We start from the raw sequence: 11,547 nt of genomic DNA, 5'->3' as shown, positions 1-11,547 counted from the left end.
TACATTCGGTCAAAGATTGAGTCTATTTAGAATGTTAATTTCTTCCTCTATGATTATTTTCCTTGCATGTTAAATGGTTCTTGATAAGGCCGAATGAGTTATGAAAGTTTTTATAAATGTATGAAGTTCAAGGTGCAAAAATTTCAGTCTTGATGCTATGAAAAATTCGGTTGAAATATGGAGAATGAGAGCTGTCATTTAGGTTAAGACCAAAGGAATGATCAATAGGCATTAAAAGGTTAAATGTGTGAATTTAAGGTATAAGAACCTATAGGTAATTACATAGGTAATGTTAAAAATTAATGTGGTATACTCGGCCATGTAGAGTATATCCTAGAGATATTATATTTAATTCCCTATAATCGGCTAAATGGGTGATAATGGTTTATAATGTTGAATTGAATTATGATTATGTACATTAGAATTAGATATAACAAAAACTATGTGAATTTGGATGCAATATTACATTCGGCCTAGAGGCATTAGATGAACATTTGTGGAAATCTCAAAGTCTTGAATAATGGTGATTGTAAGATGATGTAAAAATCATTGAATTATATGTATAAGTAGTTAGCAAAGTGATTAAATTACCGAATTTAATTATTAAATGAGTTCTAAGCTTGCTGAATTTTGAGATGTGATTGGGAGTAAATTTGACATGAGCATATTTTGTTAATGATATATTGATAAATGTTGAGTTATGATACCATGATATTAACTTAATTATCAAATTGCCGAATGTGTTTATAATTAAGTAAGGTTAATAATAGAGCAATGAGTGGCTAGTAGAATCTAGTTAGTCTTCTTGTTATATTCGGCCATGAGTTTGTATAATTGGTTTGTAATAGATTAAATTTGTTTATTCAAGCTCAAGAGCTTAGGGAGTCTAATTCGGATAAGAGAAAAAGCTACCTAACTGAGTAGTCAATCTGTAATCGTTCGGCAATTTCCGAGGTAAGTTCTTAAGTAATTGAGTTTGATTCCTTTGTAAGTTTTAAGTTTTAAAACGGGATGAATATGAATTATGTATATACGTTAAGGTCAATGACTTTTCTAAATGACGGCATACATGATATTATGTTTTAAATATGTGAATGAGAACTTTCTGAGTAAATTGTATAAATCTGCTAGGGACGATGAGCGATGGCGTGTTTTGGAAAAATTACCATAAATTGTGGGAGTTGAGTTAAAGGCTGAATAGATTATGTAATTAAAGCTTGATGCGTCTAGTTTCGTATAAAAGAAATCGCGTAAGTAAAGGGGTCGCCGATAATGAGATTTTCAAAGTTGTGTGAGACAGAGTCAGAATGGCTCCGAAATCCCCTGTTCAGTATTTGGAAAATCATCATAAATCGTACAAAAATGATTATAAGATAAAATTAACGGCACATGGAAAATTAACGGCACATAATTTGAAATTTAGTAGCCCCAGTTACAAATAATTTAACGACTGTTGCTCAGGAAAAACAGCTTGTAGAGAATTTGTGGTTATGTTGTAAACATGGATAAAACTTGTTTTAGTTGCTCATAAGCTATTGATCAAACCCATACGTGACTTCTAAATTGTAATATTGTAAAATGATATATGAGTGTTAGATGGATCTTTGATATTAAAATTTGTGAAATTGTAAGTTTATAAGTATTCGAATATGAAATGATAGTTTGGCATGAAATTGACTTATTCATTAGAAAATGATAGATGTAGATTCAGCCAAGACAAAGTGTATACATGAAAGTATATGTGGTATGTGAAGTATATTTGGATAATTGTGATGTGAATACATGAAAATTTATATTTTGATTTAGGATTTTATGAGATGAATGTGAACATGCATATATGTGATAAGGCCGAATGGCCAATGTGATGAATGTGAACATGCATATATATGATAAGGCCGAATGGCCAATGTGATGGATGTGAACATGCATATGTGTGATAAGGCCGAATGACCAATGTGATGAATATGAACATGCACATATGTGATAAGGCCGAATGGCCAATGTGATGAATGTGAACATGCACATATGTGATAAGGCCGAATGGCCAATGTGATAAATGTGAACATGCATATGTGTGATAAGGTAGAATGGCCAAAGTGATGAACGTGGAAGTGTATATATGTGGGAAAGCCGAATGGTTAATGCAAAATGTGTATGAGATGGATATGTGGTAAAGCCAAATGGCTAATGTGAGATATGTATGAGATGTGTATATATATATTGTGGCCAAATGACAAACGGCGGAAGGTGTGTTTTATTAGATATTTGATGAGGTAAATGAATTACAAATATGATAGTCGATGTGAATGTTGTAACATGTGAATAAATATGTATGAAACTCTATGATGTAAACCCGGGATTAAAGACCAAATGACCATATGTGGTGACTATGTCTGGGTTAAGACCCGTTGACTTCGTGTGGAGATTTCATCTGAGCTAAAGGTCTCGCCGATAATCCGAGTAGAGTTTAAAGCTATAAGACTTTGCAATAAGTGTAACACCCCTTACCCGTTACCGTCGCCGGAACAGGATACAAGGTATTACCAGAACATAACACATACCATTAAAGATAACCGAGATATAAATATGTCATCCAATTTGATAGTGCATCGTATAACATATGTCTTGAACAATATTAGCCAACTTTAATGGCTTGTACAAAGTAGCTGGTCGAGTACTGTAACTAATATTTTAAACCTAGACAATATGACACGTAACAAAATAATTAAGCCTACTATACATGCCATAATTCAAAACGTTTAGTTCAAATACCCTAAAGTATGATAGTGCGGGTAGATCTTCACGATCCTTAACTCTGAGCAAGCCGGAGGACACTATAAGACAAAAGAGAGAAACAAAGTAAGCTTATAGCTTAGTAAGTAAGTATGTAAATACTAATTAAAGAATCTAACATGTTTACACAACAATTCAAGTATATCTACTTTAACTTCACTATTCATTCCACTTTGATTAAGCTGTCTCTGTTGTGTCATATTCACTAAATAAATCATAACTCGAGTTAAAAAACTCGAAATTCAAATCCGTAAAATTTCCCTGAATCTAGACTCATAAACCTTTTGCTAATTTTTTCTATAATTTTGGTTCAGCCGATTAGTACAGTTTATTAGTTAAAGTTTCCCCTGTTACACAGCTCGACTGATCTGACCTCTGTTCACTACGAATTGAATTTCTCTCAGTACACAATTCAAAAAACCCTGAAGTCTGTTTCATTTAAAACTAGTCTCAATAAGGAATTTAGACATGTAAACTATATTTCTTAATTTTCTTTGTACAATTTTTAATGATTTTTCAAAGTTGGAACAGGGGATCACGTATTCATCCTGAGCAAGTCACATACAATTGTAAATATCTCAAAATATAGAATTCCTTTGCTTGCTCTGTTTCTTTTACATGAAAGTAGACTCATTAAACTTTAATTTCAAATCTCATTCAACTTCTAATTATATTCCTCCTATTTTTGGTGATTTTTCAAAATCACGTCACTGCTACCATCTAAAAATAGTTTTAATGCTAATTTCACTCTTTCACACATTCTTTATGCTAACCTCATTTTATCTTATATATGTATATACCACAAATCATTTTCACCCCATTTTATTCTCCAAAAGTGTAGGTCCAAACCACAATATCACCACAAAACCATCCCGTTGAACAATTCGGATCAATCCTCGATATTTAATGGTTTCAGCACACATCCCCACCATCATACTTCATTTAGTTCGGCTCTCTTGTACACATGGTGAACACTTAGTACCACTCATGCGACCTAGCCGATTTGTCTCGTAGCTCTCTTGTCTACATGGTGTCCTTCACTTGGAATCACGCATGCGACCTAGCTACATTTATCTTTCACGTAGCTCTCTTGTCTACATGGGATACATCTCGTATCACACATGTGACCTAGCTACTACTGAGGTGTCTCAGTAGCTTTCTTGTACACATGATGTGCACTCGGCATCATACATGTGACCTAGCTACGCCCTCTATTTCATTCGATCTCCAGAATGTTCAACCGGATCTCTCTCTATATTTATTTCCATTCTTCCAATAGTCGATTTATATTTTAACATCAGCTAGTATATTTATATAATAGGCTGAAATATAAGAATGTACATGAAATTATTGTAATATTTACATACAAACTTACCTTGGTGCAAAATGTGGAAATTTTGCAATTTAGTCCAAAACTTTTCCTTCCCCGTTCGAGATCAATTCGCGTCTTTCTTGATCTATAATAACACATTTAGCTCATTTAATACTCATACTATTTATTTCAATCCAAAAATCACATCATGGAAAAATTACATTTTGCCCCTAACTTTACAAAATTACAATTTTGCTCCTAGGCTCGGAATTTAATTTCAGCCCTTATTCTTATGTTTTATGATATGCTGAACATTTTCTCTTCTACAACAACATCAAATTCTCACTCTATCATATAGTTATGAACAATAGGTATTTTTACCGATTATCTGCTTTTTCTCGTTTTCACTTAAAACCGAGTAGCACAAGTTATTTAACATAATTTAAAACCTCATATTCTATCATAAAACATCAAAATACACAAATTTCACCTATGGGTATTTTTCCCAATATGAACCCTAGGTTAAATTATTACTAGCATAAGCTTAATCGAGCTTCCGGATTCCAAAAACGTAAAGAACATTAAAACGGGCTTGAAATCACTTACTATGGAGCTTGAAAATTGAAGAAACCCTAGCTATGGAGAGAGGGAGAATTCGGCAGCAACTAAGGAGGATGATGATCAATTTTGTGTTATTTTTCCCATTTTATTTCATTTAATATCCAAATGACCAAAATGCCCTCCTTACTAAACTTTCAAAAATTCCTTCCATGTCCTAATTTTGTCCATGAACTTAAAATTGGTCAAATTTCTATTTAAGACCTCCTAATTAATATTCCAAAACAATTTCATACTAAAACTTCCGGATGCAAATTTTGCAACTTATTCGATTTAGTCCCTACTTTCAATTTAAGCACTTTAGGCATAGAATTTCATCACGAAATTTTCACACAATCATGCAATCATATCATAAACCCCAAAATAATTATAAAACAATTATTTCTATCTCGGATTTGTGTTCACGAAACCACTATTCCGATTAGGCCCTAATTCGGGTTGTCACAATAAGAATTGCTTATAAATATATTCAATGCGAAAGGTTAAACAAGTATGTACTCCAAGTTTATATGTGAGCTTGATTTAACCTAAATCATAAGGCAGTTATGTGATGCATACGTGAGCAATCTATGAGACTATTCTTATGATTATGTGACATCGGATCAGTGTGAGAGGTTATGTGAAATTGTACAATATATCTATGTCACATGAGCTCACTTTTATGTGAAAGTTTATCTACCTATTGTATATGATGAGATGTGCATATTCGGTAAAGGGATAGTATGCCCGAAGGAAGAGTGAAATAAAAATACGAACAACTATGTTATAATTTGATTATTATCTGTTGACACTGCTTAAAACTTACTAAGCATTGTAATGCTTACTCCGTTTACTTTGTTTCCTCTGTTTTATAGATCTCATTTGGAAGCTACAGGCTCGGGGATTGTCAGCAACTAGTCACACTATCACTATCCACTGCTTGTTACTGTTATGTTTTGAATTATTTTATGGCATGTATAGAATAGACTAGTGGCGGAAGGATATTTTGGTTAATGTATATAAGCCATGCGAAAATGGCATCATTTGAATATTTACTTAGAGAAGTTTAAATTTTATCCCTGGCTGTGCTTAGTACTTATTTAAATGAATGATCTTTATTTCAAGAAAAAGTTCAAAATTTTACGATTCTGACATGAGTTACAAGTCCGGTAATGCCCCTTACCTATTCCGGCGACGGTTACAGGATAGGGGTGTTACAATTAATAGATGCTCAAAAGGCTCAAAAATATCACAAAAATTATGGCTTTTTGATTTTTAAAACTTGTGAATCCCAACTCAAAGTAATACCTAAATTTTGGGGAAACAACCTAAAATTTTAAATTCTTAAAAATCAACTTATCATGATTGATTCTCTAATGTCTTAAAGTTTAAACAATCAATGCATAAATGCCTATGTATTAATTCAAGATATATCAATCAAAATCATAAATCAATCAAAATTTATCCTAAATATGATATGAGAACTTTTCAAGAGAATAAGACAGTCATTCAGGGATTTTTCTGATAATGAAATAAATACCCTCCCACACTTAAGATGTACATTGCCTCCCACACTTAAGATGTACATTGCCCTCAATGTACAAAGATAGATATTAGAATATAAAAATAAGATAGAGAGAGAAGTGAAACTTCCTGTATGATCAATTCCTCGAACTGGAGTTCTGGAGAGTAATCGGTTTGAGAGTAGAGGAGGATACTCTAGCGGTCGTAGAGGTTCATTAAGCCATAAGTCTTGTGCCAAAAGGATATTATCTCTAGTGGTAGCTATGGTCATGGGCGAGCAGGACATGGCAGTCGGGGAGAACCTTTCCCGGTAGAGTTTTAGTTCCTATGTGATAATGAGCTTAAGAGCTCTATGTAACTGTGATAAAATCAGGAACTTTTTAGGGGATATTAGGAAGAATAATTACTCAAAAAGAAATAACCGAAATTAATAATTAAAAAATAGAATTTCAAAAATCTAATAAAAATAAAAAGTAGTTTTAATAAAAATTAAAACATAAATTAATAAATAAATGTTTTTAAACATCTTTATCGCTGGATGGTTCGCGAGGTGGGACTGGCGATGAGATGTGGAGGTGCTGACAAATCTGCTGTAGAGTAGCATCAATGTTGTCAAATCGTTGAAAACACTGCTGCTTGAATCGAGTGAGGCGCTCAGAGATGGCAGCATATGAAGCCGCCGCATGAACTGGACGAGAGGGTGGTGGTGGCTGAGTCGGTGGGTCCTCGTGTTGTGGGGGAACATCATCAGGAATGTCCTCGTAGGCCTCTTCCTCGGTAGATTGGGCGAGATGATATTGAGGAGGGTAGGTTTCTCGGTGCCTCTCGATCATCCTCATGCTAAGCATGCTCGAGATGCCTTGTAGAGACATCTGGCCGATGAGGGTGAGGGATGATTCTTGGGTCGCGATGTTGAGGAGCCCGAGGTGTCGCGCCAGTCGAGTCACATAGGGGCCAATGGAGATGACCCCCTTCCTATGCCACTCCGTCTGGTGCTGAATCGTGAGGCGATGAAATAGGTAAGGTCATTGACGTGCCCGTGCGACATACACCATAAGAAGTAGGCGTCGTAAGTGTTGACGACGCCAGTGCTCTCTTGCCTCCCTATAATCATGTGAGCCAAAATGGCATGTAGGTACCTCAGGGATGGTGGGAGAATTGATGCCTCAGAGCGGCTAGGATTGTAGGAGGCTGTGCTAGGGGCTAAAGTGTGCCAGTACTTCTAGGGAGAGAAATGTATGTGGCGAGTGAGAGCATCTAAGTCATTCTCTTCCTTGAACTAAACCCAATGCCATACCAAATTCTGGGACGCTAAGCTGGTGGACTAACCCGCCTAGGCGAAACTGGATCGTGTCAGGATCATCGTAATTTGTCATTACGGTCTGAAGATGGAACGTTGAGCATAGTTCCATCGTGAGCTCAAGGTATGTTGGTTTGGTGATCCCAAAGAACACTGCCCAAGGGTTGGTGGTTAGGAGGGCCCAAAGAAGTTAAAGGCATGAATTTGAACTAACTATTTCAGCCAAGACTATTAATATAAAGCAAACTCAACCACAATAACAATGAGAATAAGAATAGAAATGTAATGGGTATGAGGTTTTCCTAATCTCAATTTAACACGGAATGTATGATAACTAACCTAGGAATGCAAATTAAATGATAGATATTAGCATGGTAATAGCATGAGAATAAGCATAGTAACGTCATGGGTATGAGGTGTTCCTAATAACTTGATTTAACATGAAATGTATGATAACTAACCTAAGAATGCAAATTAAATGCTAGAAAAATGAAAAATAGTTCAAAAGATATGAATATTATGTTGATAATAAGCATTAGAAATAAGTAAAATAGAAGTGAAAGGAGTAAACAAATGCTAAGGGAAAGAGATTGAGCGTCAAAAATGAAGTGGGAAGCGACGCACGGGCGTGGCAGGGAGGCCATGTGGAGTTGCATGGGCTAGGGTTAAGGTTTTTGAATGGGGAAGAAAGTGAATAGTGTAGGGTATTTATAGATTTAGGGCCACACAGCCAACGCACACGCCGATGTTCCCCAATTTTAGCCCGTGTGATTCGCGAATTTCAAATTTGGGCTCGTCTGACATTTAGTACATGCCCGTGTTCCTTGGATGTATGGGTGCACACGGCCGTGTTTGGCGTTATTTTCTTCTCCCATGCCCTTGTGGGAAATTCCCATGCCCGTGTCAATCTAACAGGTTCGACCACGAGTGTTAGTCACGGGCGTGTCACACGCTCGTGCTAGTTTCTCAATTTCAACCACGGGTCTTCCACACGGGCGTGCCGCACGCCCGTGTTGTTTTGGCAGGCTCGACCACGGCCATGTCACATGGCTGTGGCATTTTATCGTAGCCTGTGTTTGGGGAAATCCTTTCCCTGTATTCACACGGCCATAAGCACGCCCTTGTGCTTGGCTGTGCCTCTGTGGAAAACTTGTATTCTAGAGCTCCGTTAGTAATTTAGATGTTGAAGACTAAATTTTTAAAGAAGTTAATATAGTTAGTGCCCCGGTCGCCTCCCAAGAAGCACTTACTTATAGTCTAAGCTTGACTTACCTCTCCGTTGAATAATCATGGTGGTTTGAGGAGTTCATACTCCTCATTCCTGTCATCAATCTCATCAAAATAAGGTTTTAAACAGGTGTTGTTTACCTTAAAAGTGCCGAACTTGGGGTGCCTTACCTCGACTGTACTGAATCGAAAGATACTAAGTACCATAAGATGGATTTGTTCATTCGGTGTGGTAGCAACAATGTGGGGATATGCGGCATCTAATAAGACTCTATCTCCAATCTTAAGTTGATTTGGAAAGGTATTGAGCTCGTTCTGTCGTAGATTCGGTTTGTCGGGTGTTCTTGGTTTATGCATCTGCCATTCATCAAGTTTTTCGATTTGTAATCTTCGATCTTCATGAACAGGTCCTCTACTATTGCTTGAGAATGACTCCTGTGCTTCCTTCAAACTCATTTCCTGTAAAGTAGGTTGTACCATATTGTCAGTTCTAGGAGAATGGGTTAAACGATCACCTTCAATTCCCGATGTGTTGCCAGAATTGTGAGCTTGAAGGGTGATTGTTTCATCTCCCACACGGAGTGTGAGTTCACCTGTGCCAACATCAATAATCGTTTTAGCAGTTGCTAAAAAGGGCCTTTCCAGAATTAAAGGAGTGTTGTTATCCTCCTCTATATCTAGAACAACAAAGTCAATGGGAAATATAAATTTATCGATTTTAACTAGTACATCTTCAATAATACCCCTAGGGAACCTTATAGTTTTATCTGCTAATTGAATGCTCATTCTAGTTTGTTTGGATTTCTCGAGATCTAATTGCTTAAACATTTTGTAGGGCATGACGTTAATACTAGCCCCTAAATCAACTAATGTAAATTAACATCTAAACTACCAATTAAGTAAGGAATTGTAAAACTCCCTGGATCTTTTAGTTTGTTCAGTAGTCTATTTTGGAAAATAGCTGAGCAAACTGGGTTTAGCTCCACGTGTGACGCCTCGTCCAACTTTCGCTTATTTGCTAAAAGTTCCTTTAAAAATTTCATTGCGGTTGGCATTTGCGATAGGGCTTCAATAAACAGTAAGTTAATATGTAATTTTTTAAGAGTTTAAGGAATTTACCAAATTGTTTATCTGAGCGGTCTTTCCTTGCCGCATTGGGGTATGGCACATGAGGTTTATATTCGACATTCATCGTTTTGTTTTTAATGTTATCTACCTCACCTTGACCTTTGCTTACCACAGTTTCTTGCCTCGGTTCTGGTTCAGGCTCAACAACTCCTTCTTCATCTTGAATATTAATTACATTGAGCTGTTCCCTTGGGTTGGGTTCAGTATTACTTGGCAAGCTACCTTGTGGTTGTTCGGAAATTAGTTTGGAAAGCTGGCCTATCTGAGTTTCAAGCTCTTGGATCGACGCTTGTTGATTTTTAAGTGGTGTCTCCGTGTTCTGGAAATGAGTTTCTGACACTGAAATAAACTTTGAGAGCATCTCTTCAAGGTTCAGCTTCTTTTCCTATTGGTAGGGTGGTTGTTGGTAGCTTGGAGGTGGTTGTGGTCTTTGATTTCCTTGACCACTCCACGAGAAATTAGGGTGGTTCCTCCAACCTGCATTGTAAGTGTTACTATATGGATTGTTTTGAGGTCGAGGATTATTACCCATGTAGTTTAATTGCTCGTTATCCATGTTGTGGCCATAAGGCTGGTATTCCGAATGGCTTGTTCCACCTCCACTTGATTTGCACTACATTACTGGGTGAACCTGTGAAGAACTAAGAAAACCATCAATCTTTTTATTTAAGAGTTCTACCTAATTAGAGAGCATGGTGACCGAATCGACATTATAAACGCCGGCTATTTTCGTTGGCTTTGTCCTCATGACTTGCCACTAATAGTTATTTAGTGACATCTCCACTATAAACTCATAGGCATCATTAGGTGTTTTATTATTGATGGTTTCACCAGCAGCTACGTCAACCATTTGTCGAGTCGAAGGATTCAGGCCATTATGGAACGTTTGAACCTGTAGCCAAAGCAGTAACCCATGGTGAGGGCACCTTCTCAAAAGGTCCTTGTATCTCTCCCATGCATCGTAGAGTGTTTCTAAATCCATCTACACAAAAGAAGAGATATCATTACGTAATTTAGCCGTTTTAGCCGGAGGAAAATATTTTAGTAAAAATTTTTCGGTCATTTGTTCCCAAGTAGTAATTGACCCTCGTGGTAACGAGTTCAACCATTGTTTAGCTTTGTTCCTTAATGAAAAAGGGAATAACCGAAGATGAATGGCATCATCAGAGACACCATTAATTTTAAATGTATCACATAGTCCTATGAAGTTGGCTATATGAGCGTTGGGATCCTCATCCTGCAAACCATCAAACTGAACAAATGCTGTATCATTTGAATAGTGTTAGGTTTTAATTCAAAAGTATTTACAGCCACAAAGAGTCTAACTATGCTCGATTAGGTTCTCTTAAAGAAGGTTTAGCATAATCATACATAGTGCGTGGAGCAGGATTTTGATTAACCGCAATTGCAGGAGGTAGCTGATTGCCTTGGTTTTCAGCCGTCTCTTCGATTAGGGGTTGAGTATCGTCTTCTTTCTCGTTCTCTGTGTATCTTAAGCTTTGCCTTATTTCTCTTTAAATTCTGCAAACTGTATGATCGATTTCTTCGTCAAAAAGTAATGGTCCTGACGGATTTCTTCTAGTCATAAATTATAAAAACCTTCCAAGAGAAGAAAAAAGTAAATTAATAAATAATAATAAATTAAAGTGCACGAAAAATAAATGGC

General features: G+C 36.5%; 1 non-coding gene across 1 annotated transcript; it reads left to right on the top strand.

Annotated features, from left to right (window-relative positions):
* Positions 1 to 10,789: 10,789 nt before the first annotated feature.
* Positions 10,790 to 10,896, top strand: LOC128295051 (small nucleolar RNA R71). Its single transcript, XR_008285358.1, has one exon. It is a non-coding gene; the product is annotated as a small nucleolar RNA R71 (small nucleolar RNA).
* The last annotated feature ends 651 nt before the right edge of the window (positions 10,897 to 11,547 follow it).

The sequence above is a fragment of the Gossypium arboreum genome, chromosome 6, assembly GCF_025698485.1.
Source record: "Gossypium arboreum isolate Shixiya-1 chromosome 6, ASM2569848v2, whole genome shotgun sequence".
Taxonomy (NCBI): domain Eukaryota; kingdom Viridiplantae; phylum Streptophyta; class Magnoliopsida; order Malvales; family Malvaceae; genus Gossypium; species Gossypium arboreum.
The sequence above is the reverse complement of the archived record's forward strand: the minus strand, read 5'-3'. Positions and strand labels throughout refer to the sequence as shown.